This window comes from Equus caballus, chromosome 7 (genome assembly GCF_041296265.1).
Source record: "Equus caballus isolate H_3958 breed thoroughbred chromosome 7, TB-T2T, whole genome shotgun sequence".
In the NCBI taxonomy this organism is placed as follows: Eukaryota; Metazoa; Chordata; class Mammalia; order Perissodactyla; family Equidae; genus Equus; species Equus caballus.
In genome coordinates this window covers 14,457,607-14,485,193 of record NC_091690.1, presented here as the reverse complement: position 1 = coordinate 14,485,193, position 27,587 = coordinate 14,457,607, and the positions used below count along the sequence as shown (strand labels likewise).

At 35.7% G+C, this 27,587-nt stretch overlaps 1 long non-coding RNA gene across 1 annotated transcript in view; it reads left to right on the top strand.

Annotated features, from left to right (window-relative positions):
• The window catches only part of LOC111774213 (uncharacterized), a 116,760-nt gene that overhangs the window by 72,367 nt on the left and 16,806 nt on the right, over nt 1–27,587 (top strand). Inside the window, exon 5 of the long non-coding RNA XR_011440441.1 lies at nt 6,689–6,711. This is a non-coding gene — a long non-coding RNA (uncharacterized lncRNA). The remainder of the gene's footprint in view (nt 1–6,688; nt 6,712–27,587) is intronic.

Genomic DNA, 27,587 nt, shown 5'->3' with positions numbered 1-27,587 from the left:
TGTCCAGCCAACTATAAAACTGAATCAAGTATATGAAGTAAATGTTTTCAGCTGTTTTACAGCATGGAGTGCAGAATGGTAAATCTGTAAAGAAAGGAAAGAAATTCAGTTCCATGATAGCTCCTGCTTTTGGCCTGGAGTCACTTTCCAGACTGAAGTGCAAGGAGGCGCAGTTCGTACATAATATAGTGGTCTCACTGAGTTCAGTAGACAGAAATCAGAGTTGTGGAGAGAAAACACTAAAATACATTTCAAATACACTTATGCTTAGGGCAGGACTTAGTGAGAATGAGCAAGAAATGACTACCAGGAAAAGAACATAAATGGAATTGTTAGATTCTATGGGAGTTACACACGTTAGGGAGACATTTGAGTTCCAAACAGTCAGAGAGAAGAGGCTGCATTGAACAATCCAAGATCACAAAAAGCCCCCGTGGGGAAAGAGCTAATCCAGACTTACAGGAAATGCTGCTGTAGACCATCCTACCAAAGATTAAAACAGCCTCAAAAAGATCATGCTTATCTACAAATAAACGGCCTGCCTACCTGAACCAAGGCCAACATCCTGTTAATAAGCCAACAAAATCCAAAAATAGAAGTAAGGCAGCTTTAAAAAGTTGCATTATAATATAGCAAGATAAATATATTTAAAATAAGTGAGAATAATTAGGTATCTTTAGGTTAAAAAATGAACTTCAATTTATACCTAACACCATATAGAAAAAGTAATGCAAAATAGATCATAGATCTAAATGTAAAACTTAAAATAAAACAAATTTTATTATTATGTGAAATTACTGAAATTCTAGAACAAAATATAGTAGAAATCTTTGTGACTTAGGGTTAAGCAAAGATTTCTTAGCTATAGTGGCAAAATCATGATCTATAAGAGAAAAACAATTGATAAATTGAGATCCATTAAAATTAAGAATTTCTGCTCTGCAAAAATACTATTAAGTAAATGAATAAACAAGTCATAGTAGACTGAGAGAAAATACTTACAAATCACATACCTGATAAAAGATGTGCGCAGAATATGTAAAAAGCTCTTTTTCTTTTTTTTGGTGAGGAAGATTCATCTTGAGCTAACATCCGTTCCCAGACTTCCTCTTTTTTTTTTTTTTGTTATGGCTTGAGAAACATTAACCCTGAGCCAACATCTCTGCCAGTCTTCCTCTACTTTGTACGTGGGATGCCTCCACAGCATGGCCAATGAGTGGAGCAGGTTCACATCCACAATCTGAACCCACGAGCCTAGACTGCCAAAGCAGAGCACTTGGAAGTTTAACTGCCAAGCCATGGAGCAGCCCCCATAAAGAACTCTTAAAACTCAGTAATCATAAAGCAAATAATCTAATAAAAATGGACAAAAGATGTACAATTCACTTGCATCTCAAATAGTATATATAGATTGCAAATAAGCAAAAGAAAATATACTCACTATGACTAGCCATTAGGGAAATGTAAATTAAAGCTAAAATATCAGATACCACTACACAACTATCATTCTGATAACCTAAAATTAAAAAATCTGATCATACCAAGAATGTGGAGCAACTGTCACTCTCCTACACCCCTGGTTGGAATACCAATTGTACAACCACTTTGGAAAACAGTTTCGCAATTTCTTGTAAACTTAAACGTACACTTAGCATATTGTAGTCATATACCATAGGTTCTAGCCATCCCACTTCAAGATGTTTATCCAAGACAGATGAAAGCAGATGCCCATATGAAGACCTATACATAGGTTCATAACAGCTTTATGTATAATAACTAAAAACTGGAAACAACCTAAATGCATATACACAGATGAATGGATAAACTAGTATATAATAAAAAAAAAAATCAACTATTGTTCCTGCTTCAGTATGGATGAATCACAAAATAATTATGGTGAGTGAGAGAAGCCAGACAAAAACTAGTGCATTCTGTATGATAAGGTTTATATAAAAATCTAGAAAATGCAAACTAATCTATAGTTACAGAAAGTAGATCAGTGTTTACCTGGTAATTGGAGGAGAGGAAGGAATCACAGAGTGACATCACTTTGGGAATTGATGGATATGTTTATTGTCTTGATTTTAGTAAAGATTTACAGATAGATACATATTTAAAATTCATCAAATTGTACCCTCTCAATATGTGTACTATTTCATATGCTAAATAAAGCCATTAAAAATAGATCACATATTGTATGTTCTCTGTTATCAATATAAATAAACTAGAAATCAATAGAAATAATATATCTAGCAAAACTCTAAGGGCTGGCCCAGTGGCACAGCGGTTAAGTTCACAGGTTCTGCTTCCGGGGCCCGGGGTTCACCGGTTCAGATCCCAAGTGCAGACACGGCACCACTAGCCAAGCCATGCTGTGGTAGGTGTCCCACCTATAAAGCAGAGGAAGATGGGCACAGATGTTAGCTCAGGGCCCGTCTTCCTCAGCAAAAAGAGGAGGATTGGCAGCAGTTAGCTCAGGGCAAATCTTCCTCACGAAAAAAAAAAGAAAACTCTAAGTATTTCAGAATTAAACATCAAACATTTTTAAATCCATGGGTTAAGGAAGAAATAAAAGTGGAAACTAGAAAATATTTCAAACTGAATGGTAATGAATATAAAACATATCAAAATCTTTCAGTATAGCAGTATTTAGAAGGGAATTTGTAGCACTATGCTTGCTATGGGTTGAATTGTGCCCCCTCCATATTCATACATTGAAGTCCTAACCTACAGTACTCAGAACGTGACCTTATTTAGAAATAGAGTTTCTGCAGATGGAATTTGTTAAGATGGGATTATACTGGAGTAATGTGAGCCCCTCATCAAATATAACTGGTGTCCTTATAAAAAGTGGAATTTTGGACACAAGCACTCACACGGGAAATATGCCACATAAAGATGAAGGCAGAGATTGGGGTGATGTGTTTGCAAGACAAAGAATGCCAAAGATGGCCCACAAACCACGAGAAGCTAAGAGAGAGACCTGGAACAGATTGTGCCTCATACCTCTCAGAAAGAACCAATTCTGCTAACACCTTGATCTCATACTTGGAGACCCCAGAAGTAACTGCCAGACAAAAAATTTCTGTTGTTTAAACTGCCCAGTTTGTGGCACTTTTTTATTGCAGCCCTAGAAAACTAATACAACACTTTTATTAGAAAAAGAATAGTGGTTCAATATCAATGATCTACCTTAAAATACTAGAAAAAGAAGAGCAAATAGAAAAACCAAAGTAAGCAGAATGAAGGGAAAAAAAGTGATAATAGTAAAAAGTTAATCAAATAAAAATAGATAAATAATTGAGAAAAACCAATGAAATCTAGATTGATAAAACTCTAGCTAGCCTGATCAAGAAACAAAGAGGGGCCGGCCCATGGCGCAGTGGTTAAGTTCGCATGTTCCACTTTGGTGGCCCAGGGTTCACCAGTTTGAATCCTAGGTGCTGACATGGTACCGCTTGGCACGCCATGCTGTGGTAGGCATCTCACATATAAAGTAGAGGACGATGGGCATGGGTGTTAGCTCACGGCCAGTCTTCCTCAGCAAAAAGAGGAGGATTGGCAGCAGTTAGCTCAGGGCTGATCTTCCTAAAAAAAAAAAAAATAAGAAACAGAGAAATCCCAAAATACCAATAGAGAACTATACCATGTCAATGGATTACAGTGCTCAATCTTGTTTCAATGTTAGTTCTCTCTAAAAGATGTATACAAAGTAATTTTTGATATGGAAAAGAAAAGAGGCTAGGGCAGCTAAGATAATCTTAAGAAAGAAAAAGAAGAGGTCATACACTCTCTCACTTCCAGATTTACTACATTGCTCCATTAATCAAGATAATATGGTATTGTCATAGTCACAAAGATAGACAAATAGATCACTTTAACAGAATGAAAGGTTTAATAAAAATGACTACTGTTCACACAATCCATTTATTTTTCAACAAGATTTCAAAATAGTAAAATGAGGAAAGGAAGTTTTTTTGAATAAATTTTGCTGGAATGACTAGCTGTACATACGAGAAAAAACCAAAACCTCACACTATACACAAAAAGTTAATTTGAGCTAGATCAAAGACCTAAGTGTAAAACCTTACATTGTAATGCTCATTTTTTTCAACACAGGTTAGCTTCATGACCTTGGGCTGACACTGGGGCAGACAAAAAAGTTCACAGAAAGGACACAGAAAACACTAACCAAAAAAAAAAAATTATCAAAATTAAAACATTTTGCTCACGCTATTAAAAATATGAATATTCTAACTGAAGACTAGTCAAAATATATAACATATAAAACTTACAAAAAGCTTCAATTGAGAATATATAAATAACTTCTACAACTGAATAATAAAAAATAAAACAATTCAAATGAAAAATGAGCATTTCACCAAGGGTTATATACTAATGACTGAGAAGCCCTTGAAATGGCGTTCAAATCATTAGGCATCATAGAAATGCAAATTAAAGCCACAATGTGATACTATCATCTCCCAACTAGAATGGATAAAATTAAAAAAATTAAAAATACCAAGTGATGACAAGTATGTGGAATGGCTGAAACTCTCACGTATTGCTAGTGGGAATGCAAAATTTGGAAATCAGTCTAGCAGTTTCTCATAAATGTAGTCATCATTTATCCAAGAGACATGAAAACATATAAACACAAAAAAAGCCTGGAATGTGCTACTTCAAAGCAACCTTATATAAATAGTCAAAAACCAAAAGTAACCCAAAAGTCCATCAATAAGAGAATGGATAAACACACTGTGGTATTTCCATATAACAGAATACTATTCGGGAATAGGGAGGAATGAATTACTCAACAATAGGGATGAATCTCAAAAACATTATGCTGTTCATTGCAGCATTATTCACAATAGCCACGACTTGGAAGCAACTCATGTATCCATCAACAGATGAATAAATAAAGAAGATGTAGTATATATACACGTGGAATACTACTTAGCCATAAAAAAGATGAAATTGTGCCATTTGTGACAACATGGATACACCTTAAGGGTATTATGCTAAATGAAATGTCAGAGAAAGACAAATAGTGTATGATTTCACTCATATGTGGAAGCCAAACACATAAATAAGAAGAACAGGTTGGTGGTTACCAGAGGGGAAGTGGGTGGGGAGAGGGCAAAATGTCGGGCTCATATGTATGGTGATAGATCGAAACTAGACTTTTGGTGGTGAACATGATGCAGTCTATACAGAAGCCGAAATATAATGATGTACACCTGAAATTTACACTGTGTTATAAACCAATGTAACCTCAATAAAATAAAATTAAAAAACACATTATGCTGAGTAAAAGAAGCCTTACATAAAGTATATTCTGCATTATTCCAATTATATGATATCCATATATGAAGACAAAAATAACAGCAGAAACTTATTTCTGGTAAAAGATTTCAGAACAATGGATGTCTCTGGTTGAGGGTGGGATTGACTGAGCTGGAGCACAAAAGTGACCTTTCTGGGGTGATGGCGATCACCTACATCTTAATGTGTGGGTGACAGATTTATGCAACTGTCAAAATTCATCAGACTATGAACTTAATACTTGTGCATTTCCTTGAATGCAAGTTATACTGCACATTTTTATAAAAGTTGAAAAAGAAGCTTTTTAAATGTCATACTAACCATGGGGCACAGAATTGTCTGCTCAGTAAATTAGTCCAAATGTATAATCAATAAATAAACTGTTCTACATTCTGAATCCAATGAATTTGTTTCCCATTCTAGCAGATGTGCTTGCTCACCATAATTTAGATTTTAAGTCTTCAGAAGGAAGGCTGCTTCCAGGGCCGCATGGTAGCATAATGGTTAAGTGCTCCGCTTTGGCAGCCCAGGGATGGCAAACCCAGATTCCAGGTGTGGACCTACACACCACTTACCTAGCCATACTGTGGTGACATCCTAAACACAAAATAGAGGAAGACTGGCACGGATGTTAGCTCAGGGACAGTCTTCCTCACAAAAAAAAAAAAAAAAAAAAAAGAAGAAGAAAAAGAAATGCTGCTTCCAGAAAAATTTTGGGCTTTCCCAAAACTCATCCAATTTTCCAGATTTGGTCTAGTAGATTGGTCTTCCAGAAAGACCAAGTATATTCTGTGCAGTACACTCTTTCCTAATTTCAAACTCACATGTGTAGGATTAGTGAAAATCCAATCCACATTAATCTAATTTTGTCTAAAATATATTAATGTTTTCTGTTCTCTCAGTCTCCCTTTCTCTCACTCGTCTCTCTCTCAAGGTTCAAGGTTTTCCTTCTAGGAAACAGATTGTCACATTGGGCAATAGAGGAATAAATTCTACACAATTGCAAAAGCAATCACAACAGTTTTATTGAGATATAATTCACTCATTTAAAGTATAGAATTCAACATTTTTAAATATATTCATAGAGTTGTGCGCCATCACCACAATCAATTTTAGAACACTTTTATTGCCCTCATTTTTATCACCTTATTATACTTTCCATTTCTGTAAGTTGTATTTGTTTTTGTTCTAGCATTTTGCCTGAATGATTATTATGCCTCTTGTTTTTATACACATACTCTCAATTTCCTTTTATTTATGACATTAAACACGATTATACTGTATAGTCTATGCAAATAATTCCAATATCTCAGTATTTGTAGATCTTAGTCTAATTCTTTCTTTTTTCCTCTGATTCCTTCAGGTCTCAAGTCTGCATACGGACATGTGAGTAAACATTCTCAGGGGACAGTTTTTATGGCATCACTGGGTGCAAAGGTGGAAATTTGCATGTTTCCTTGCTATCTCCCCTTGTGGTGTGTGTTATTTTCCTATCTCCAAGTTTACCACTTCTCATAAGGTCACATACAGAGCTTTTTGAAGCCCACAGTTGTGCAGTCTGTGACCAGAGAACCCACCTCGAGGGGGCCCAGGGTGCCTCTTCTCAGTCTGTTAGCTCTGAAACCAAAGCTCAGGGCCTCCAGGTTTTGGTGGATGACCTCAGGCATGTCCCTGTCAACTTACCTCTCTGGGCCAGTGATTTCACTTTGTGTTTCTTGGACTCTGAGGATCTCTGTAACTCTTTGTCCAGTTCAACTTAGCATTTTTAAAAGTTCTTAAAAATATTCTATCCATGATTTTAATTCTACCCATATTGTTTTGAACTGTTTAAAGCAAGTGCTGCCAGAAAGTAAAAGGCAAGCATTTTCAACAGTGTACTGCAAATTTTTTTTTAGCGAGGTAACATTGGTTTATAACATTACCTAAGTTCCAGGTGTACAACATTATATTTGGATTTCTGTGTAGACTACATCATGTTCACCACCCAAAGACTAATTGCCATCCATCACCATACAGATGAACCCTGTCACCTCTTTCTCCTTCCTCCTTCACCCCTTCCTCTCTGGTAACCACCAATCTAATCTCTGTATCTATGTGTTTGTTTGCTGTTGTTTTTATCTTCTACTTGCTAGTGAGATCATACAGTATTTGACTTCCTCCCTCTGACTTACGTCACTTAGTATAGTATCCTCAGGGTCCAGCCATGTTGTCACAGGAAGATTTCATCTTTTTTTTATAGCAGAGTAGTATTCCATTGGGTATATTATACCACATGTTCTTTATCCATTCTTCTCTTTGTGGGCACCTAGGGTGCTTCCAAGTTTTGGCTATTGTGAATAATGTTAAAGTGAACACAGGGGTGCATAGAACTATACACATTCGCATTTTCACGTTCTTTGGATAAATAACCAGCAGTGGAATAGCTGGATCATACGGTAGTTCTATTCTTAATTTTTTGAGGAATCTCCATACTGTTTTCCATACTGATTGCACCAGTTTACATTCCCACCAGCAGTGTGTGAGAGTTCCCTTCTCTCCACATCCTCTCCAACACTTGCTCTTTTTTGTCCTGTTGATTATAGTCATTCTGAAGGGCATAATGTGGTATCCATTGTAGTTTTCATTTGCATTTCCCTAGTAATTGGTGGTGTTGAACATCTTTTCATGTGCCTGTTAGCCATCTGTATATCTTTTTTGGAAAAATGTTCAGATCTTTTGCCCATTTTTTACTTGGGTTGTTTGTTTCTTTGTTGTTGAGATATATGAGTTCTTTCTATATTTTGGACATTTACCCCTTATCCAATATATGGTTTGAAAATATCTTCTCCCAATTGTTAGGTTGTCTTTTGACTTTATTACTGGTTTCCTTTGCTAGGCAGAAGTTTTTTACTTTGATGTAGTACCATTTGTTTATTTTTTTCTTTTGTTTCTCTTGCCTGATCAGAAATTCAAAAATATGGTGCTAAGACTGATGTCAAAGAGCATACTGCCTATCTTTTCTTCTAGAAGCTTTATGATTTCAGGTCTTACATTCAAGTCTTTAATCCATTTGGAGTTAGTTTTTGTGTATGGTGTAAGATAATGATCTAATTTCATTCTTTTGCATATGGCTGTCCAGTTTTCCCAACACCATTTGTTGAAGAGACTTTCCTTTCTCCATTGTATGTTCTTAGCTCCCTTGTCGAGAATTGGTTTTCCATAGATGTTTGGGTTTATTTCTGGGCTCTCAGTTCTGTTCCATTGATCTGTGTGTCTGTTTTGTGCCACTACCATGCTGTTTGATTACTATAGCTTTGTAGTATATTTTGAAATCAGGGACTGTGATACTTCCAGCTTTGTTCTTTTTTCTCAGGATTCCTTTAGCTATTTGGGGTCTTTTGTTGGCATCCTTGTCTGGTTCCTGTGCTTAAAAGGCTAGCTTTCAGTTTTTCTCTGTTGAGTATGATATTGGCTGTAGGTTTGTCATATATGACCTTTATTATGTTAAGGTACTTTCCTTCTATACCCATTTATTCAGAGTTTTTATCATAAATGGATGCTGTATCTTGTCAAATGCTTTCTCTGCATCTATTGAGATAATCATGTGATTTTTATTCTTCATTTCGTTAATGTGATGTATCATGTTGATTGATTTGCAGATGTTGAACCAACTCTGTGTCCCTGGAATAAATCCCACATGATCATGATGTATGATCTTTTTTAATGTATTGTTGTATTCGATTTGCTAGTATTTTGTGGAGAATTTTTGTATCAATGTTCATCAGTGTTGTCCTTGACTGGTTTTGGTATCAGGGTAATGTTGGCCTCATAGCATGACTTAGGAAGCTTCCCCTCGTCTTCAATTTTTTGGAAGAGTTTGAGAAGGATAGATGTTAAGTCTTCTTTGAATGTTTGGTAGAATTCAGCAGGGAAGCCTTGTGGTCTTGGACTTTTACTTTTTGGGAGGTTACTGTTTCGATCTCCTTACTGGTGATTGGTCTATTCAAATTCTCTATTTCTTTTTGATTCAGTTTTGTAAGGTTATATGATTCTAAGAATTTATCCATTTCTTCTAGATTCTCCAATTTGTTACATATAGCTTTTCATACTATTCTCTTATAATCTTTTGTTTTTCTGAGGTGTTTGTTGTAATTTCTCCTCTTTATTTCTGATTTTATTTATTTGGTCCTTCTCTCTTTTTTTTTCATGAGTCTAGCTAAAGGTTTGCCAATTTTGTTTATCTTTTCAAAGAATCAGCTTTTAGTTTCATTGATTTTTTTTCTTTAGTCTCTATTTCATTTATTTCTGCTCTGATTTTTGTTATTTCCTTCCTTCTACTGAGTTATGGCTTTGTTTGTTCTTCTTTTTTCAGTTCCTGTACGTGCACTGTTAGATTGTTTATTTGAGATTCTTCTTCTTTGTTGAGGTACGCTTGTATTGCTATAAACTTCCTTCTTAAAACTGCTTTTACTGTATCCCATAGGTTTTGGCATGTTGTGTTTTCATTTTCATTTGTCTCCAGGTTTTTTTTTTATTTCTCCTTTGATTTATTCATTGATCCATTCATTGTTCAGTAGCATTTTGTTTAATCTCCACATATTTGTGGCTTTTACAATTTTATTTCTGTAGTTGATTTCTAGTTTCAAACCTTTGCGCTCAGAAAAGATGCTGGGTATTATTTCAATCTTCTTGAATTTATTGAGACTTGATTTGTGGCCCAATATGTGATCTATACTGGAAAATTTTCTGTGTGCCTTTGAAAAGAATGTGTATTCTGCAGTTTTTGGATGGACTATTCTGTATATATCTACTAAGTCCAACTGCTCTAATGTGTCATTTAAGGCCAGTGCTTCCTTATTGATCTTCTGTTTGGATGATCTATCGCCTACTATTATTGTGTTACTGTCTATTTCTCCTTTTATGTCTGTTAATAAGTGTTTTATATATTCAGGTGCTCCTATGCTGGGCGCATAGATATTTACAAGTGTTATATCCTATCCTCTTGTTGGATTGTTCCCTTTATCATTACATAGTGCCCTTCTTTATCTCTTGTTACAGTTTTTGTTTTAAAGTCTATTTTGTCTGATATCAGTATTTCTCCCCCAGCTTTCTTTTCTTTGCCATTTGCATGGAATATCTTTTTCCATCCCTTCATTTGCAGTTTGAGAGTGTATTTAGGTCTGAAGTGTGTCTCTAGTATGCAGTGTGTACATGAGTCTTGTTTGTTTGTCAAATCAGTCACCTTATGACTTTTGATTGTACCATTTATTCCATTAACATTTAAAGTAGCTATGGGTAAGAATGTACTTATTGCCATTGTGTTCCTTTTCTTCTGAGAGTTTTAGTAGTTCTTCTCTGTTCCTTTCTTCTTCTCTTGCTCTCTTCCCTTGTGCTTTGATGTATTTCTTTAATATTATGTTTTGGTTCCTTTCTCTTAATTATTTGTATTTTTATTATAGTTTTCTGGTTTATGATTGCCATGAGGTCCATATATAATAACCTACGTATATAGAAATCTATATTAAGTTGATGGTCTTTTTAATTTGACCTTGTTCTAACAGCTCTACTCTTATTCCCCTCCTCCCACATTTTATGTTTTTGATAGCATATCTAAACTCTTTTTTTGTGCCTGTGTATCTGTTGCCCTCTTATCATGGAAACAGATAATTTTAGTACTTTTGTCTTTTGATCTTCATATTAGCTTTGTAGGTGATGGTCTGCTACCTTTACTGTATATTTGCTTTTTCCAGTGATAGTATTGCCTTTTGTTGATCATTTTCTTATTCCTATTTGTGGTCGTCTCTTTTCCACTTAAATAAGTCCCTTTAGCATTTCTTGTAAGGCTAGTTTCTTGTTGATAAAATCCTTTAGTTTTTGTTTGTCTTGGAAACTCTTCATTTCTCCTTCCATTCTGAGTGATAATCTTTCTGGGTAGAGTATTCTTGGCTGTAGGTTTTTTCCTTTAAGCACTTTAAATATATCTTGCCACTCCCTTCTAGCCAGTAAAGTTTCTGCTAAGAAGTCTACTGACAGCCTTCTGGGGTTTCCTTTGTATGTAACTTGTCGCTTTTCTCTTGTAGCTTTTAGGATTCTTTCTCTATCTTTAATTTTTGACATTTTAATTATAATTGTCTTGTCATCAGCCTCTTTGGGTTCATATTGTTTGGTGTTCTCTGTATTCCTGTACCTGTTTCCTTTCTTGGGTTAGGAAAGTTTTCAGCTGTTGTTTCTTCAAGTAGGTTCTCTGTCCCTTTGTCTCTCTCTTCTCCTTCTGGAACAGCTATAATATGGATGTTAGTATGCCTGATGTTCTCCCAGAGGTCCCTTAGACTGTCCTCATTCTTTTTAATTCTTTTTCCTTTTTTCTGTTCAGCTTGTGTGATTTCCTCTACTCCTTCATCAAGCTTTCTAATCTATTCTGCTGTGTAATTTACTCTGCTATTGATTCCCTCTACTGAATTATATATATATTTTTAGTGAGGAAGATTGGCCCTGAGCTAACATCTGTTGCCAGTCTTCTTCTTTCTTTTCTCCCCAAAGCCCCAGTACATAGTTGTATATCTTAGTTGTAAATCCTTCTAGTTCTTCTGTGTGAGATGCCACCACAGCATGCCTTGATATGCAGTGTGTAAGTCTGCCCCCAGGATCTGAACTGGTGAACCTCAGGCTGCCAAAGTGGAGCATGTGAACTTAACCACTACACATTGGGCCAGCCCCCTCTGGTGAATTTTTCATTCCAGTATTGTATTCTCTATATCTGATGGGTTCTTTTTTAATTTCCCAAGTCTTTGTCGAAGTTCTCACTGTATTCCCAAGATCAGTGATCATCCTTATGATCATTAGTTTGTACTCTTTATCAGGTAGATTGTTTATCTTTGTTTTATTTCATTCTTTTTCTGAGGGTTTGTCCTGTTCCCTTATTTTGAACATATTCCTTTTCCTCCTCATTTTGTCAAGTTCTCTGTGCTTATATCTATATATTATGTAGATCAGCTATGTCTCGTGCTCTTGGAGAAGTGGATTTATGTAAGAAATGCCTTATGAGGCCCAGCAATGTGCTGTCCTCTTGTCACCAGCTCCAAATCTTCCACAAGTGTTCCCCACATGGGCTACATGTACCCTGCTGTTGTGACATGATTGCATTTACTGCAGGTGCACAGGAAGGCTAGGCTATCCCCCTGGCCAGCTAGTTGCAAGGCTCCACTGCTACAGTCCCTTTAGTCACTTTATAGGGCAGGCACAGCTGGCTACAAGGTCTAATAGCAGACATATGCTGTTGTTTTTCTATTAAGTGAGTAGGCCCCCAGCATGACTGGTTGTTAGCCTCAGGGTTTCACAATTGCCATTGGCCTCTGGCAGGAGTGTAGCTGGGTGTGGCCTGCCCAGGCATGACAGTACACAATTGTTTCAGGTGTTAGAAGATGCAGCTGGTCTCCTATGTGGCTGTTTGAGAAGCACAAGTCTGCTGCAGCTGACAAGACCCACAGCCCACAGGCCCACACACCTGGTCAATGCAGTCCTGTCCTGTGCAGTACACACACCCCACCCCACTGAAGGGGACCCATTTGCCCCACTGCAGAGGCTCCACACACTCCACAAATGTAGGGCTGCCTCTCGCACACACCCTGCAAGGGCCGACCCACTCAGCCCATTGCAGAGGTCCCATGCACCCTGCCTATGTGAATTAATGAATGAGAATGAGAGTGAGAACCCAGGCAGTAGGATTTGGAGGCTTTTTGCCTTCTTGAAATCACTGTACAAGTATTATTTGATGAGGTTGATCATTTTCCCATTCTGTTTTTTGTTTTGTCTCTCATTTCTTTAACTACACCTTTTTTAAAAAAATTTCTTCTTAGGCTTTTTAAGAAAGAAATTTTAAATCTCAAAGACTTCAAGAAGAATGTATATTAAAAAATCAATTGTTGGGGGGTTTCTTTCACCAAGATTGGAATAGTCATGTTGAAAATGCTCCATAAATATGGAATTGCTTGCCATTTCACACTATAGATGAAGAACATTTTTCAAATTCTATAGTTCCTTCTCTAATTTCTTATAATTAACATAACTTCCCCTCTCCCTCCCTGTTCTCTGTTTCTGATTTTTATCTCAAGTTTTCTGGCTTCTCTTAAAATGTATGGGCTCATAGAATGATCCTGGAAGAAATCATTTGGTCCAGCAGAAACCAATTGGAGGTGATGCCTGCAAGATAGTGAAGATCAGAATGGAAATAGACATGTGATCTGCCCAACAGTTGCAACCTTTGTGCTCCTTGCACAGACTAAATAACAGGCCAGATTTCTTAGGTAAAAGCTGGAATTAAATTTCCCAGTGCCATGGCTAATTATTTCATTCCAGTTAGTTCTGATTTATGAAGTACGTATATATAATACATATCCACATGTGCTATGTATCTTATGACTAATTAGAAGGTGAAACACAAATTAAACACTATTTCCTAAATACAATTTTCCTACTGAAGAAAGTCTTTGAAAAAGTGAATCATATAGATGAAAAAAATTAATAATATTTTTCTTTAGTAACAAAATATATATGAACAGTTAATTTAGTCTGTATTCTTTATTTCCTTAAATAAAAGTTTAAAACCCAAAAAGGTAAAATTAGGCCTTAAAATCATACAAAAAGCTATTGGAAGAGCCAGGCTTGGATCCTAGGTCTCTTGGTCTCCTAGTGCTTTGAGATATGTATACAAATATTTTTCCGTAAACCTTATTGTATCTTTGTTAAGCATATTATAATTTCAAAACAAGTTCAAAACTGGCTTTTAATCTATGAAAAACAAAATAAATAAGTAAATAGAAATGGATCCATGATGTACTGTGAGGAAAGGGAGGCTCTCCACGTCCCTGGAGAAAATTATTATACCACCTGATTTATATATAGCTTCAAAATTTCTAGAGGCCTATCAAATACTTTCTCACATTTCATCTTGTCAACACTCCTGCAATATATTAGCATTATAATTTTATGAATGGACAAGCCAAATTAGAGTTTGCCAGCATATCAGCCGGCACTGTGCCATCCGAGGGAAGCAGGATGGCATTGGTGGCGTGTGGGTGGGATTTGGGTGAGGAAGATCTGGGCTTGCCCCTGGCTCTCTGTGTTCACCAACTCTGTCAACCAAGGCAATGACTTAATTCTTCTAAACTTTAATTTTTCTCACCTGTTAAAAGCAGAAGATATTGACCCCAATCATCTCACAGAGTTTTGATAAAGATCAAAGAAGTTATTCCATGTAAAGAAATGTATAAACAAAAATTTATCTTCTGATATTCATTATAATTATTTTGATACCCCTAGAGAACATTTCCATGAGGAGATGAAGGGAATATATATATATTTATTAACAAGGCTACTGATGAATAATTTTAAAAACCAAAATTAATGTTGTTTACTTTGAAAAAATCCTTCATAAGGGAATAAATAAATAGCTGATCAACCAGAAAGCAAATCGTTGTTGTTAGTGCACTTCAATGCCTCTGTGTTCTGTGTAGATCAGTAAGCAAGATTCCCCTATTAAGGGAGAAAATGACAAGGGAATACACTAGCTCACCTTCGAAATCCTGCTTTTCTTCCACAGGGTTCCCCAGACTTGCCTGATTCTAATAATACAAGTTCTTTTTTCAGTAGATCTGAGGTAGGGACAGTGAATCTATTTTTTTAACAAGATTTTTGGTTGATATATGATCTAGAAAGTTTAGGAATACTGCCTGAAGTGAAAATCAAAGTCTAGATAGTTCCTCTGAGAGTAGAAAGCACAGGAGTGCACAAATGCACTGTGAGTCAGACTGCTTCCCATCCTGGAGTTTAAGATGTGAGATTCAGGTTCCCACTCACCCTCTTGCTGCTTTCTCATTAGTGGTTCTCCAAGTTCTTGATGCCCTAATAGAGACGGATCATCACATTTTCACTTGAAAAGTCAAATGGCCAAACACAAAGCTCTTAAGCACTTTTTTTGAAGCTGAGAACATTTAAAAACAGACAAGAGGTAGTTACTGAAAAGAAATGCATGCATATTTAATATAGATAATTGTACAAAGTGAAGAACTAGAAAATTCCTTAGTCACAGTGGACATCTCTTTCATTGAATGATGGCAACAGAATCACCCCTCTGCTTGGGTGGACTGGCAAGGCAGGTGGATCCTCTCTACCCAGGAATTGTGATTGCCCTGGGCTGAGTCCCTGACAAAAGCTGGGTAAAGCATCGTTTCCCTTAGATTTTTGCTTGTGAGACCATGGACAGCCGCTCCTAGAGTCTGTTGAGAAGCAAAACTAGGAGACGTGAGTCTGGAGTTCCATGTTGCCATACTTAGATGCTAGTTTACAGACGGAGAAAATGAATGTTTCAGGAAAGAGTGCAGGATAGGAAATTGGAGGAAAGTATCTTGGTATTTTCCACACTCTCTTCCCCATCACCTCCCAGGCACAGCTACAGCCATGATTTTCCTGTAGCTTTGTTAAAGGAGCAATTATAAAAAAAAAAAAAAAAAAGAACAGTGCTGCTCTTCCCCCGGTTGTGTGTCTGTCACATGCAACTGGAAGAACACTGATTGGCACAATAAGTTGTCAGATGGAAAATAGCCCATAAATAACCACTCTCAGTATTAGGAATTTTACAACAAAAACGAAGACTTTGTGGACAAAATAAAGTTTCTTCACTGTTGATATTCCACGAATGCCAATTTCATGAAAAATAAAATGTTTTCTCTGCACTTGAAAAGATATAAAGGGTGAAATGACCTGAATATAACCTATTGTTCTAAGTGGCACTTTTCTACATTGCTATTGCACATGCATGATATAGCAAACCCAGGTCAGTATAAGAAAAATTGTTTGGCAGAGAGCATAACCTGAAGAAAATGCCAGATCATTCATTTATTTGTAATTTCAGATATGCCTTTACTTTTCAAAATGACTACAAAAATATTTTTCATCCATAATCATTCAGCTAACATTTCTCAGGAGATCTATTTTATACAGAATATGAAATAAAGCCTAGTGTTGTTTTGTGCAAATAACTTGGGAATCCATATGGAATCCATGTAAAACTCAGTATCTTAATTATATTTGCAAATGAGAACATGTAAGCAACATGACTACATTTCCTTTGTACTGGTCTTCACAGTGTCTACTAGAAAAAAGAAAAGAAAAATTGGTATTAATCTCTATTTTCTGTTCTTCTGATCCACTTTGCTACATTTTGAGACTTGTGCTGATGTATTTTCTGACACAGCCACTTCTGATTCTCATATTGGTGATTGTTGGTAGAAAAAAGTGTAGGGCTTTTTTTCCATTATAGATAGAAAGGCTATGATGATTCTCAGCTCAAATCAGAAATATTCAGTGTCTATATGAAAGAGAAAAAATGGAAAGAATATATAGGTTGCTTTTTTTTTCTTCCTGATAAAATTACTAAGGCAGGGAGCAGACATATAAAAAAAGCTTCTATCATAAAGGTATGTCTTTAACCTTAAGCATATACTATTCAAGAAATGGTGCTAGAAGATATACAGACATCTGAAGCCAAGCCATTATTACAAACCATGGGAACGGGTTTTGCTGGAACAAATGAAAAACTTATTTGTAATATGTTCAGTTCCCAAGGGAAATTAAAAGAATGCAGAACATATATACCATTAGCATCTGGAAATTCTTGGTGGTGCATAGTTAGAGTTGACAAATGAACCAGGAAAATCTGAAAATTTACTCTTCTCTAGGCTATTTCAGAAAATGAAACTAAAATTAACTTTCTTGCCCACTACTTTGGACCCGTCTATTGATTTTACTTTAAGTAAGACTGGATTTAACACAAACTTGTAATAAATAATCATACCTACTATTTATCATATCCTTAAAATGTGCTAGGCAATAATACCAAGGTTTAACTTGTATTAATTTATTTAATCCTCAAAACAATCACATGAAGGAAATGAGGCATAGAGATTTAAGTAGCTTGGGCAATGTCACATAGCTAGTTAGGGGTGCAGCCAAGAAAAAAAAATAAGCAATTCGGGTTCCGAGCTTCACACTCCCATTAATTTACGAATATCTACCTGTAAAAAAACAAAAAAGATATAAGACCACTTAGAAAGATACATGTAATACAGTAGATAAACTTCTTAGTAACAAGGGCTAGGTAATTTGGATTAAACTTCTGATCGAGAGCAACTAATGCAACTGGAAAAAAAAATTTAAATCATCTGTAGGAAGGCATCAAAGAACTGATAAAATAATGCATGATTACATAGCCAGTATGTGGGCAAGAAAAGAAGCACAGGGATGGAAGCCAACTAAAGGGATTGCTCTTTCCAAAGAGACTTGCTGAGAATCTGAGACTTTGACAGCCTTGAGGGACTAGCGACAAGAATTAGAGTCCAGGGCTTATTGAGTGTACAGAGAATTGGTGAATACTATCCATTAGGACCCAGACAGGTTGCACCTACAGAGTGAGATTAAAATAGAAGTAGACAACCTATGCAAGGAACTGAAGTTCAACTTTGAATTATTATAATTCCAGAATTAAATTAGGATGATCCCAGAGTGTTGATGTCCCCAAGCACCATTCAGAAACATATATACATACATGCATAAATAAATCCATCCATCTATCCATCCATTCTATACTTCAAGTTTTTTACAAATAATTTCCTAAACACATTTGGTACAATAAAAATAAATAAGTGGAAATCAGCTGACAAGACAACATACAAAAAACAAACAGGTGTGTAAATCAGGGTTTAAGTAGAGCAGCGGAACTATTAAGATATTTTATGTAATGGTGGAAGCTGTATAAACAGTCTCTAGACGTAAGACTGTTGTCTTTGCTTCTGATGCTGGAGCTTGAAATTCAGAGGTCTGACAGTTGGGAAAAGAAGATAGATGTAAAGTGGAGGAGAACAAAAAAATCTGGAACCCACAACTAGAAAGGAAATCAATAGATTATATGAAAAACAGTATCAACCAATTTGACCAAATTGACATTTATAGACCACTCCACACATTAATAGAAGAATATATTCTATTTTCAAGTATACATGGACAAAACATTCAGCCAAATAGACCATAGGGTAGGCCATAACCAAGTTTTAAAAAGTTTTAAAAGTTTGAAATTATACAGAGTAAGTTCTCTGACTACAATAGAATTGAATTCAAAAACAGTACAAAAAAAATCTGGAAAAAGTCAAATAATTGGAAAATAAATATAAACTTAGACATGATCATTAAATCAAAGAAGACTAGATAAGGAAACATTTTGAACTGAGTGAAAATAAAAACACAATATATCAAAATTTGTGGTATGCTATTGCATTAGTTAGAGGGAAATTTATAGCTAAAATGTTTTTAATAGGATAGTAAAATGGTGTAAAAGCAATGATCTAAGTATCCACCTTAAGATGCTATAGAAAGAAAAGCAAAGTAAGACCACGGTAAGTAGAAACAAGGAAGTGAAAAAAATAAGAGTAGAAAATTATTAGTTAGAAAATGGAAAAAACTCTATAGAGAAAATTAAGCCATAGGTTGTTTTTTTGATCAATAAAACATAAAAACCTAGTTAGAGGGATCAAGAAATAACATAAGTACAGCATAAATCATCAATGTCAAGACTAAAAGAAGGATCATCATTACAGATCAAACAGACAATAAAAGGACAATGAGAGAATGTTATGAATACTTGATCTCAAAAAATTGGAAAACTGGAATGAAACAGAAAAATTTTTTAAATAATAAAGACTACTCAAGAAGAAAAAGTATCAACAAATGATGCTGGGACAAGTACATGTCCACATGCAAAAGAATGAATTTAGACTCCTACCTCACACATACACAAAAACTAACTCAAAGTGGAACTTGGCCTAAAAGTAAAAGTTAAAACTATAAAATTCTTAGAAGAAAACACAGAAGTAAGTTTTCATGACCCTGGGTTAGGCAATGATTTCTCAGATACATCATCAAAAGCATAATCAATAAAAGTGAAGATTGCTAAATTGGACTTTATGAAAATTAAAAACATCTGCACCTCAAAGAACACTATCAAGAAAAACAACCCCGTAGACCTAAAGAAAATAATTTCAAATCATATAGCCAATAAAAGACTTATGTAAAAATATGTAAAGTATTCTTACGACTAAATAACTTTTTAAAAAAAATCTGATTTTAAAATGGCAGAGGATTTGAATAGATGCTTCTGCAAAGAAGATATTTGAATGGCGAATAAAAACATGAAAAGTTGCTCTACGTCATTAGTCATTACAGTAATGCAAACCAAAGCCACAATGACCCACAATGACCAAAGCCACTACATGCCCACTAACATGGATATGTTCAAAAAGACCGTCAACAACAAGAGTTGATGAAGGTGTGGAAAAATAGGAACCTTCATACATTGCTGATGGGAATGTAAAATGGTGCAACCACTTTGGAAAACAGTCTGGCAGTCCTTCACAGGTTAAATATAAAATTTACAAATGACCCCGCAATTTCACACCTAGGTATCTATCCAAGAGAAATGAAAACATATGTCCACAGAAAAATTAGTACGTGAATGTCATAGCAGCATTATTCATAACAGCCAAAAATTTGATGCAAACCCAATGTCCAAAAGAGGAATGAATAAACAAAATGTGGTATATGATGGAATAGCATTTTCATCCTGATACATGCTATAACATGGATGAAATTCAAAAACACTGTCCTAAGTGAAAGCAGTCATGAAAGACCATATATTATGACATTTATATGAAATGTCCAAAGTAGGCAAATCTATATAGGGAGGAAATAGATTAATGGTTGCCTAGGGCTGGAAGAGGAAGGGAAGAATGAGGAGTGCCTGCTAAGGGGTCTTTGAGACATGATGAAAATGTTCTAAAATTAGATTATGGTGATGGCTGCACACAATGTAAAGATGCTAAAAACCATTGAAGTGTACACTTTAAACAGGTGAACACTATGCCATGTTAACTATATATCAACAAGAAAAAAAAGGAAGAAGAAATGGTATATCTGATAACCTGAAATTGAAATATTTTAAGTTAAAACTTTCCACAGGGAAAACTCAGGCCATCCCAACTTTGGTGGTAACTTATGCCCAATATTTAAGGAAGAAATAGTACCAATCCAACTTAAATTCTTTCGGAAAATGGAGGAGGAGACCTGTGGAAGACAATCTTCCCTGTATTTCTTAATGAAGTGTCCCAGCCTCCCCAACAATGGAAATTGACAAGGTGTAAAGGGAGAATATCTTCTTTCATCCCTCAGAAACTTTAGCTCTTCACATATAAAAGTATAAACCCAAAAGTAAGTGCCAAGTATCAGAGGGGAATGAGGCACCAGCTGTTCTTTTACATTCCAAAGAGTTGTAAACTAGGGACCTTCTTATTCATTTCCAAGAGAAGATTTGTTTACACTGTGAAAATTAGGTCTCTCTAGTTTTCTTAGGAGGAGCAAGTAGCAACTGAGCAGTGTGTGTAAAAACTCTCAGATTCCTAATTTCAGAATTCCTCTCATAGTAAAAAATTCCTTTTCTGTGACTGCAGGCCTAACTATCTGCTGTAAATAATAATAGTTTGATTCTGATCCGAAAACCTCACCTTTGCTTTTAGGACAATATAAACATGTACAGATATTAAATACTTACCCCCAAAAGACTTTCCAGATCATTTTATGAGGCAAGCATTACCCTGATACCAAAACAAAGCATAGACATTACAAGAAAACTACAGATTAATATCCTCCCTGAACACGAACACAAGATCCTTAAAGAAAAGTTAGCAGATCAAATCCAACAATATGTGAAAAGGATAATGCACCATGAACAAATGGTATGTATTGCAGTAATGCAAGTTCATTTTAACATTCAAAAATAACATACATGAGCATATTAGCTGAATAAATGATAAAACACGTATGATCATCTCAATAAGTGAGCATTTGACAAAAATACATTTCACAAAATTCAAAACCTTTTAGGATAAAAATTCAGCAACAAATTAAAATGGAAAGGATCTCCTCAATCTGATAAACAACATCTATGAAAATCCTTTAGCTAACATCATAAGGCAAAAGCCTGAATATTTCCTACCTAACAGTGGGAATGAGTGAAGATGTCTGTAGGCTCTCACCACTCCTACTCAATATTGTACTAGAGGTCCTAGTCAGTGCAAAGGTCAAGAAAAAAAATAAAAGTCATGCAGGTTGGAAAGAAGGAAATAAAATGTCTTTATTTACAGAAGACATATCCTCTACATAAAAATTCTAATGAATTGACTCCCCCTTCAAATTAAATAAATAAGTAAATAAATAAAGAGCTATTAAAATAAGTGCATTGAGCAAGATCATAGAATGTACAAAATACACAAATATATAAAATCAATTAAGGGATAAGTAAGACAAAGATGTGCAAGATGTGCACATTAAAGCTACAAAACATGACTGAGAGAAATGACTGAAGACAAGTAAATTGGGAGGTGTATGTCCATGGATCAGAAGACTCAATATTGTTAATATGTTAATATGCTACATATTGATCTATAGGTTGAACTTAATTCCAATAAAAATAATAGGTATCTTTTTATAAAAATTGATAGGTTGATTCTATAATTTATATAAATGTGAAAAGAACCTAGAATAGTCGAAGAATTTTGACTAGTGAGAACAAAGTTAGAGAAGATACATCAACAGATTTCAGGATTTACTAATCAAGATACTGTGGTATTGGCATAGGAATAGGCATATAGATTAATGCAACACAGTAGAGAGGCCCAAAATATAATCACATGTATAGGGTCAATTAATTTTCAATAAAGGTGCCAACATAATTCAATGGATAATGAAAAGTTTTTTCAACAAATGTTGCTACACTATTTATAGAGAGAAAAATGGACTTCAACCCTTGCCCCATGTGTTATATAAAAACTAAACTGAAATGCACCCCAGACATCATGCAAAAGCTATACCTACAAAACTTCTAAAAGAAACATAGGGTAAAATCTTTTGACCTTGGGATAGGCAAAGATTTCATAGATAGGATGTCAAAAGTAGGAACCATAAGGATTCAGCCTGGTGGAGTAGGGGTTAAGTTTGCACACTCCACTGGGGTGGTCCAGGGTTCACAGGTTTGGATCCTGGGCATAGACCTACACACCACTGCTCATCAAGCCATGCTGTCGCTGCATCCCACATACAAAATAGAGGAATACTGGCACAGATGTTAGCTCAGTACCAATCTTCCTCAAGCAAAAGAGGAAGATTGGCAACAGATGTTAGCTCAGGGTCAATCTTCCTCACCAAAAAAAAAAAAGTAGGAATCATAAGTGAAAAATCAATATGTGAAAAAGACTACAACATTTTTTCTCTTTGAAAGAAATGTTTAAGAAAAGGAAAAGACAAACCCCATACTGGGAGAAAATATTTGAAATACATATCAATAAGAAGAGAAACACCTCAATTAAAATATTGACGAAAGATTTGAACAGACACTTCACAAAACAAGATAAAATATGACCAATCAGCACATGCAAAGATGTTCAACGTCACTAGTCATCAGAGAAAATCAAATTAAAGCCACAGTGAAATACCACTATATACTTAATGGTTAATGTAAAAAGACTGACATCACTAAAGGGCAATGACGATGCAGAGCAACTGGAACTCATACATTGCTGCTGGGAATGTAAAATTGCACAAGCACTTTGGAAAAATCTTTGGCAGTTTACTATAAAGGTAAACATCCAGCCATTCCATTCTTAGGTAGTTGTTACCCAAAAGGAATGAGAACTTACAGGTACACAAAGACTTGTACTTGGCTATTTGTAGAAACTTTATTCATAATAGGTAAAATTGGAAAGAACCCAAATATCGATCAACATATGAATAGATAAACAAGTTGTAATATATCCATAAATGGATCCTACACAGCAATAAAAAGGAATGAATTACAGATACACACAATATAGTAGGTGAATATACAAAACATTATCTGAGCAAAAGAAGTCAGGCAATAATGTATATCTGTATTATTTTATATATATTCACATGATATATGATTTTCTTCATATGAAACTCCAGGGGCCGGCCTGGTGGCGCAGCGGTTAAGTTCGCACATTCTGCTTCTCTGTGGCCCGGGGTTCTGGTTCGGATCCTGGGTGAGAACATGGCACCGCTTGGCACGCCATGCTGTGGCAGGCGTCCCACATATAAAGCAGAGGAAGATGGGCATGGATGTTAGCTCAGGGCGGGGCTTCCTCAGCAAAAAGAGGAGGACTGGCAATAGTTAGCTCAGGGCTAAGCTTCCTCAAAAAGAAAAAAAAAGAAACTCTAGGAAGAGCAATTCTATTCCGTACTTATAGAAAGCCTATCAGTGGTTGTCTGGGTCCAAAAATGGATAGTGGGAATAGACTATAAAGGGACACAGGGAATCTTATGTAATCATGGAAATATTCTATATTTTGATTGTGGTGTCGATTAATGAAAATGATGTACAAGACTGAATTATGTATTAAAAGCCATTCATCCATCCAGATTTACCATGTGAATACTCAAGAAGAGTCTTGATATTATATTCTCAATATGGTGATTTTTCTTTTTAAATTAAGCACATAACGAGTATAGTAGGAAGAAGGACCTGGCCACCCACTTCCAAAAAGTTTGGCCATGAAAACCCTATAAATAGCAGCAGAGCATTGTCTAATATAGAGCTGCAAGATGAGAGGATGGTGCAAAAAGACCAGGCAGGTTCTGTTCTGCTGTACACAAGGTCACTAGGAGTTTTAATCGTTTCAATGGCACTAACAACAAAATTAGGATAAGGATCAGAAATAAAATAGGACTTCCATCAGTAGCAATACACTAAGTTATCTCTTCTATTTTTGACCATTTATTTTGCTTACTGCTTTTACTCTATTCTAGATCCTTCTCTAAATCTCTTATTTCTTTCCTTATTCTAATGCCATGTCATCTTTTACCCTATCCCAAACAGACATTACCAAATATCTTCCAGTGTTTTACAATGGTAATGAACTGATCCCCTAGAAACAAAGCAACTAATTAAAATCCTTAGCTAGCATACTTGCTGCCTACATTCTACTGCATTAGGTCAGGCTGTTCTGAAGATAAATACAAATTAATTTTTCATTGCCTCACAATTTAAAACTCTGATGTAATCAAATAGGCTCCCATAGAGACATCGTTGTAGTTATTCAGCTTCATTTTCTTTCCACAAAATAGTTCCATTAATACTAAAAGCAGCCATTCAGTTCTCATATTTCGATATCCTGTGGGAAAAAAAAGTACTCTACCTTATTACTGAAAATGTGCAGATTTCACAAAATGAAATGAAACAGGAAAAAGTAAAATGGTTTTCAAGGGGTCAATTTAACCCCAAACTTTTCAAGGATACATACAATCTATTTCAATTACTTCAAGCAATGAATGAAGGCACGCCTGGTGCTAGCTCCAGGTCAATCCACTCTGGTTAACAGGTGTGAATTAAGAGTTGCCAGCATCAATTTCCCCGTGAGAATCCATACTTCTCTCTTTTTTTTTTTCCAGCTTCTCTATTAAATGAGTGAGACTTACTATTTCTGTGTAGGTAATTTCTTTCTGTGTTGCAACCTGTTCAACTGTAGTGCACATATACCCAATACAGCCACTCCCTAAAACCTATGCTAATTTTAAAAAGCATTTGACTTCCAGATGCTTCTTTTAACTCAGAATAAGAATTTAAAATTGTATGTAATAGTCCTGACCAATCAGGCTTTATCAAATCTACCCATATAAAGGCTCAACAGGGGGCTGGCCCCGTGGCCGAGCGGTTAAGTTCGCGCGCTCCGGGGCAGGCGGCCCAGTGTTTCGTTAGTTCGAATCCTGGGCGCGGACATGGCACTGCTCATCAGACCACGCTGAGGCAGCATCCCACATGCCACAACTAGAAGAACCCACAACGAAGAATACACAACTATGTACCGGGGGGCTTTGGGGAGAAAAAGGAAAAAATAAAATCTTTAAAGGCTCAACAGGTACCTCTTTTTTCAGTTTTTATATCAATAAGAATCAGATATTAAATCACATCTAATTTAAATGAGTACTGAGTTGCCTTTGAAGATAAATCCAGTTTTATTTTTAATTCACTAATTATTGGGGAGGGGAGTAAAAGATGCAAAATGTATTTAAGCCTACTCTTTTTCTGCTAGACAAGAGAAGGTGAGGGTGTGTTTAGAAGCAATAGAAAACTACTAACAGAGCCCTAGAGATACAAAACTGAAAACTATAATCCTTATCTCCAGAGTGTGGGGTTGTGGAAGCCTGAGAAATTATTTTTCCTTCATCCTGGCTCAAAAGGTCTATAAAGAAGGAAGCCTTCGTCCTCCCATGCTGATGGTTATATATTGATAGGCTAGGATTCTATTAGATACAAGATGCCACAATTCATCTCAAAGTTGTGATCTCTTAAACACTGACTTACCTTCTGACCATAATTCCTCACACAATGTATTGATGTTAAACATGACATTTTCCGGGGCCAGCTCTGTGGCCGAGTGGCTAAGTTCCTGCGCTCCGCTGTGGCAGCCCAGGGTTCGGATCCTGGGCACGGACATGGCACCACTCATCAGGCCATGTTGAGGCAGCGTCTCACATCCCACAACTAGAAGGACCAGCAACTAAGATATACAAGTGTGTACAGGGGGCTTTGGGGAGATAAAGCAGGAAAAAAAAAAAAAAAAGATTGGCCACAGTTGTTAGCCCAGGTGCCAATCTTTAAAAAAAAAACAGAAATGACATTTTCTCACAGACGTTTCACAGTATGGCTTACTGTCCTAAAGCAAAAGAGAGAAAAGGCTGCCACCTCACCAAAGTAGATAATCAATTTTTCATTAAATCAGTTCTGCATTATATGATGAGGGAATAAATTGTTCAAACAAACCAAAGCTCTATAGAGTGAGAAAAGAAATATGTCACGCAGCTTAAATTAATAATTCAGCACAATATTGTATAAAGGGCAATCAATGGAGAATTATATTAATACTTTTGACAAATGCAAAGTGATTTTGTTTATTGCTTTACGCCATATAGAGATAATTGTCTTTAATCCATCAATTTATTCAGCAAACATTATAAAGAATTTCTGATGTTCAAAATATCACACAGGTTACTGTGGAGGTAAAGTTGTGAGCCAGTGAACAAACAGCTCAGGCTTGCCATTCCTCATGCTTCTTTTTGTACATTCCCAGTGATTTACATTCTCATGGTTATTTTGGCTTCAAGGACTTGCTTCTACAGTATTTTCACCATCATTCGATTCCATATCCCATGGAACTCCCTTCTTTTCTAACAGACTTGGGTGTAGAATGGAATCTCCTACAAGAAATTTGCAAGTACTAGGCTTTTTGAAAATTTAGCAAAATAAAGGAGTTTTAACTCACAGGGAAGCTAACAACTTAAATATTAGACAAATCTGCTCATAAATGTCTCTTGACAATTCCCTATGTTCCTCAACTCATTTTCTCTTACCTCTGTGCTCTTCTTTCTTCCTTGTCTTCTCTCATCAGCGGTCCTTCCAAATCATTTCCAAAATTCTCACTTCTTTCTTAGACAGTACCCATTAGATATTTCTTCTCAAGCCAACTTAGAATCTCAGTCTCATTTTTCACAACTTGTAGCTTTTCTAAGTATCTTTCTAAAAAAGGTTAATTTCCTAAGAGCCTTGGTGGCAGATGTAACTTTTTTCTTAAATCACTAAAAAAAAGTAAAAGAGATTTGGTTCATTCTATAAAGAAGCTTCCATTAATTATTATTGAAAACCTCAACTCTACATATATTAATATAATAAGCCCTTTATTCTTTTTCCTCTGAGAAAGAAAAAATCCTGTGGATATCTGATCTTCCTGGGCATTTGGCCTTCAAGACCTTTTCAAAAGGGAGAATAATTAAAACCAAGTTTATATAATGCACTTTTATCTATTTCAAAATTGCCATGTCAATTTGTGTTAGTAAGATTCATAGGAATCTCACAAAATTTTAAAGGGATTTGTGTCTGCTTAGAGTAAACAGACTAGAGATGGTTCAAATGGAAAGAGTTTGAAGGACCTCTGTAGTGGTTTTATCATATGTCCATAAATTCTTTGATACTCTTCCCTTCAAGAAATAGAGCCTAATTTCCCCATCATTTGAGTGTGGAGAGGAATTAATGACTCACTTCTAACAAACAAAATAAATCAGATGTGACTGAGTCTGGTTTCAGAGACTAGGCCATAAAAAGCACTGAGACTTCC